This window comes from Spermophilus citellus (genome assembly GCF_964194105.1).
Source record: "Spermophilus citellus genome assembly, chromosome: 7".
Taxonomy (NCBI): Eukaryota; Metazoa; Chordata; class Mammalia; order Rodentia; family Sciuridae; genus Spermophilus; species Spermophilus citellus.
This window is the reverse complement of record NC_138188.1, coordinates 18,619,950-18,625,949: the sequence shown is the minus strand read 5'-3', so window position 1 is coordinate 18,625,949 and position 6,000 is coordinate 18,619,950.

Sequence of the window (6,000 nt, the reverse complement as noted above, 5' to 3'; positions counted from 1 at the left end):
TTTGGTGAGCCAAGTGGGATTGACTTACTCTTCATTTCTTTAAAGTGTCATCAAGATTGGGTGAAAAAATGTGTCCTGAGATTTCAGGAAACTTGTAGTTTTTTGGAAGCTTGGCAACCCCTTTCCATGAAAGTGATTTTCGCCAGTCTCTGCTTAGGGCTACATCAATAGGAAACAAACCATAGAGATAGAACTTGGAACTACTTGATTGTGTCAAGTTTCAAAGAGATAGCACAAACCGTGTTTGATTTAGAATTCCAAATTCATGTATCCATATATTAGAAAACAGAGTGAAACCTAAAAATTAAAACTGTTACTGACAACGAACGGTTTAACCTAGAAGAACGAAATTTTGTGAGCCAAGTGGGATTGGGGTACTGATCATTACCTGAAAGTGTCATTAAAGTTGGGTGAAATATGTGTGCTGAGATGTCAGGAAACTCGTAGTTTTTTGGAAACTTGACAACCCCTTTCCATGAAAGTGATTTGGGCCAGTCTCTCCTAGGGCTACATCAATAGGAAACAAACCATAAAGATAGAACTTGGAACTACATGATTCTGTCAAGTTTCAAAGAGCTAGCACAAACCGTGTTTGATTTAGAGTTCCAACTACATGTATCCATATAGGACAGATAGAGTGAAACCTAAAAATTAAAACTGTGACTGCCAACGAACTGTTTAACCTAGAAGAACGAAATTTGTTGGGCCAAGTGGGATTGGGGTACTGATCATTACCTGAAAGTGTCATGAAGATTGGTTGAAAAAATGTGTGCTCAGATTTCACGAATCTCGTAGTTTTTTGGAAGCTTGGCAGCTCCTTTCCATGAAAGTGATTTGTGCCAGTCTCTGCTTAGGGCTACGTCAATAGGAAACAAACCATAGAGATAGAACTTGGAACTACTTTATTGTGTCAAGTTTCAAAGAGCTAGCACAAACCGTCATTGATTTAGAGTTCCAAATACATGTATCCATATAGGAGAGAACAGAGTCAAACCTAAAAATTAAAACTGTTACTGCCAATGAACGGTTTAACCTAGAAGAACGAAATTTGGTGAGCCAAGTGGGATTGGGGTACTGATCATTACCTGAAAGTGACATCAAGATTGGGTGAAAAAATGTGTGCTGAGATTTCAAGAAACTCTTAGTTTTTTGGAAGCTTGGCAACCCCTTTACCTTTTAGTGATTTGCGCAAGTCTCTGCTTAGGGCTACATCAATAGGAAAAAAACATAGAGATAGAACTTTTAACTTCTTGATAGTGTCAAGTTTCAAAGAGCTAGCACAAACCGTGTTTGATTTAGAGTTCCAAGTACATGTATCCATATACAAGAAAACAGAGTGAAACCTAAAAATTAAAACTGTCACTGCCAACGAACGGTTTAACCTAGAAGAACGAAATTTGTTGAGCCAAGTGGGATTGGGGTACTGATCATTACCTGAAAGTGTCATGAAGATTGGGTGAAAAAATGTGTGCTCAGATTTCACGAATCTCATAGTTTTTTGGAAGCTTGGCAGCCCCTTTCCATGAAAGTGATTTGTTCCAGTCTCTGCTTAGTGCTACATCAATAGGAAAAAAACATAGAGATAGAACTTTTAACTTCTTGATTGTGTCAAGTTTCAAAGAGCTAGCACAAACCGTGTTTGATTTAGAGTTCCAACTCCATGTATCCATATAGGAGAAAACAGAGTGAAACCTAAAAATTAAAACTGTTACTGCCAACGAACGGTATAACCTAGAAGAACGAAATTTGGTGAGCCAAGTGGGATTGGGGTACTGATCATTACATGAAAGTGTCATCAAGATTGGGTGACAAAATGTTTGCTGAGATTTCAGGAAACGCGTAGTTTTTTGGAAGCTTGGCAACCGCTTTCCATGACAGTGATTTGCGCCAGTCTCTGCTTAGGGCAACATCAATAGGAAACAAACCCTAGAGATAGAACTTGGAACTATTGATTGTGTCAATTTTCAAAGAGCTAGCACAAACCGTCTTTGATTTAGAGTTCCAACAACATGTATCCATATAGGAGAAAACAGAGTGAAACCTAAAAATTTAAACTGTTACTGCCAACGAACAGTTTAACCTAGAAGAACGAAATTTGGTGAGTTAAGAGGGATTGCGGTACTGATCATTACCTGAAAGTGTCATCAAGATTGGGTGAAAAAATGTGTGCTGAGATTTCACGAAACTCGTAGTTTTTTGGAAGCTTGGCAACCCCATTCCATGAAAGTGATTTGTGCCAGTCTCTGCTTAGGGCTACATCAATAGGAAACAAACCATAGAGATAGAACTTGGAACTACTTGATTGTGTCAAGTTTCAAAGAGCTAGCACAAACCGTGTTTTATTTAGAGTTCCAACTCCATGTATCCATATAGGAGAAAACAGAGTGAAACCTAAAAATTAAAACTGTTACTGCCAACGAACGGTTTAACCTAGAAGAACGAAATTTGGTGAGCCAAGTGGGATTGCGGTACTGATCAGTACCTGAAAGTGTCATGTAGATTGGGTGAAAAAAAGTGTGCTGAGATTTCAGGAAACTCGTAGATTTTGGAAGCTTGGCAACCCCTTTCCATGAAATTGATTTGCGCCAGACTCTGCTTAGGGCTACATCAATAGGAAGCAAACCATAGAGATAGAACTTGGAACTACTTGATTGTGTCAAGTTTCAAATAGCTATCACTGCGGTGTATGATTTAGAGTTCCAACTACATGTATCCATATAGGAGAAAACATAGTGAAACGTAAAAATTAAAACTGTGACTTCCAACGAACGGTTTAACCTAGAAGAACGAAATTTGGTGAGCCAAGTGGGATTGGGGTACTGATCATTACCTGAAATTATCATCAAGATTGGGTGAAAAAATGTGTGCTGAGATTTCAGGAAACTCGTAGTTTTTTGGAAGCTTGGCAACCCCTTTCCATGAAAGTGATTTGCGCCAGTCTCTGCTTAGGGCTACATCAATAGGAAACAAACCGTAGTGATAGAACTTGGAACTGCTTGATTGTTTCAAGTTTCAAAGAGATAGCACAAACCGTGTTTGATTTAGAGATCCAACTACATGTATCTTTATAGGAGTAAACAGAGTAAAACCTAAAAATTAAAACTGTTACTGCCAACGAACGGTTTAATCTAGAAAAACGAAATTTGGTGAGCCAAGTGGGATTGGAGTACTGATCATTACCTGAAATTGTCATCAAGATTGGGTGAAAAAATGTGTGCTGAGATTTCAGGAAACTCGTAGTTTTTTGGAAGCTTGGTAACCCCTTTCCATTAAAGTGATTTTTGCCAGTCTCTGCTTAGGGCTACATCAATAGGAAACAAACCATAGAGATAGAACTTGGAACTTCTTGGTTGTGTCAAGTTTCAAAGAGCTAGCACAAACCGTCTTTGATTTAGAGTTCCAACTACATGTATCCATATAGGAGAAAACAGAGTGAAACCTAAATATTAAAACTGTACCTGTCAACAAACGGTTTAACCTAGAAGAATGAAATTTGTTGAGCCAAGTGGGATTGGGGTACTGATCATTACAAGAAAGTGTCATCAAGATTGGGTGAAAAAATGTGTGCTCAGATTTCACGAAACTCTTATTTTTTTGGAAGCTTGGCAACCCCTTTCCATGAAAGTGATTTGCGCCAGTCTCTGCTTAGAGCTTCATCAATAGGAAACAAACCATAGAGATAGAACTTGGAACTACTTGATTGTGTCAAAATTCAAAGACCTTGAACAAACTGTGTTTGATTTAAAGTTCCATCTACATGTATCCATATAAGAAAACAGAGTGAAACCTAAAAATTGAAACTGTTACTGCCAACGAACGGTTTAAACTAGAAGAACGAAATTTGGTAAGCCAAGTGGGATTGGGGTACTGATCATTACCTGAAAGTGTCATCAAGATTGGGTGAAAAAATGTGTGCTGAGATTTCAGGAAACTCGTAGTTTTTTGAAATCTTGGCAACCCCTTTCCGTGAAAGTGATTTGCGCCAGTCTCTGCTTAGGGCTACATCAATAGGAAACAAACCGTAGTGATAGAACTTGGAACTGCTTGATTGTGTCAAGTTTCAAAGAGCTAGCACAAACTGTGTTTGATTTAGAGATCCAACTACATGTATCCTTATAGGAGAAAACAGAGTAAAACCTAAAAATTTAAACTGTTACTACCAACGAACGGTTTAATCTAGAAAAATGAAATTTGGTGAGCCAAGTGGGATTGGGGTACTGATCATTACCTGAAATTGTCATCAAGATTGTGTGAAAAAATGTGTGCTGATTTCAAGAAACTCGTAGTTTTTTGGAAGCTTGGCAACCTCTTTCCATTAAAGTGATTTTTGCCTGTCTCTGCTTAGGGCTACATCAATAGGAAACAAACCATAGAGATAGAACTTGAAACTACTTGCTTGTGTCAAGTTTCAAAGAGCTAGCACAAACCTTCTTTGATTTAGAGTTCCAACTACATGTATCCATATAGGAGAAAACAGAGTGAAACCTAAATATTAAAAGTGTAACTGTCAACAAACGGTTTAACCTAGAAGAACGAAATTTGTTGAGCCAAGTGGGATTGGGGTACTGATCATTACAAGAAAGTGTCATCAAGATTGGGTGAAAAAATGTGTGCTCAGATTTCACGAAACACTTAGTTTTTTGGAAGCTTGGCAACCCCTTTCCATGAAAGTGATTTGCGCCAGTCTCTGCTTAGAGCTACATCAATAGGAAACAAACCATAGAGATAGAACTTGGAACTACTTGATTGTGTCAAAATTCAAAGACCTTGCACAAACCGTGTTTGATTTAAATTTCCATCTACATGTATCCATATAAGAAAACAGAGTGAAACCTAAAAATTAAAACTGTTACTGCCAACGAACGGTTTAAACTAGAAGAATGAAATTTGGTAAGCCAAGTGGGATTGGGGTACTGATCATTACCTGAAAGTGTCATCAAGATTGGGTGAAAAAATGTTTGCTGAGATTTCAGGAAACTCGTAGTTTTTTGGAATCTTGGCAACCCCTTTCCGTGAAAGTGATTTGCTCAAGTCTCTGCTTAGGGCTACATCAATAGGAAACAAACCGTAGTGATAGAACTTGGAAATGCTTGATTGTTTCAAGTTTCAAAGAGCTAGCACAAACCGTGTTTGATTTAGAGATCCAAATACATGTATCCTTATAGGAGAAAACAGAGTAAAACCTAAAAATTAAAACTGTTACTGCCAAAGAACGGTTTAACCTAGAAGAACGAAATTTGGTGAGCCAAGTGGGATTGCGGTACTGATCATTACCTGAAAGTGTCATGTAGATTGGGTGAAAAAAAGTTTGCTAGGATTTCAGGAAACTCGTAGATTTTGGAAGCTTGGCAACCCCTTTCCATGAAATTGATTTGCGCCAGACTCTGCTTAGGGCTACATCAATAGGAAGCAAACCATAGAGCTAGAACTTGGAACTACTTGATTGTCTCAAGTTTCAAAGAGCTATCAATGCGGTGTATGATTTAGAGTTCCAACTACATGTATCCATATAGGAGAAAACAGAGTGAAACCTAAAAATTAAAACTGTTACTGCCAACGAACGGTTTAACCTAGAAGAACGAAATTTGGTGAACCAAGAGGGATTGGGGTGCTGATCATTACCTGAAAGAGTCATCAAGATCGGGTGAAAAAATGTGTGCTGAGATTTAAAGAAACTGGTAGATTTTTGGAAGGTTGGCAACCACTTTCCATGAAAGTGATTTGCGCCAGTCTCTGCTTAGGGCTACATCAATAGGAAACAAACCATAGAGATAGAACGTGAAACTACTTGATTGTGTCAAGTTTCAAAGTGCTAGCACAAACCGTGTTTGATTTAGAGTTCCAAATACATGTATCCATATAGGAGAAAACAGAGTGAAACCTAAAAATTAAAACTGTTACAGCCAACGAACGGTTTAACCTAGAAGAACGAAATCTGGTGAACCAAGTGGGATTGGGGTACTGATCATTACCTGAAAGAGTCATCAAGATCGGGTGAAA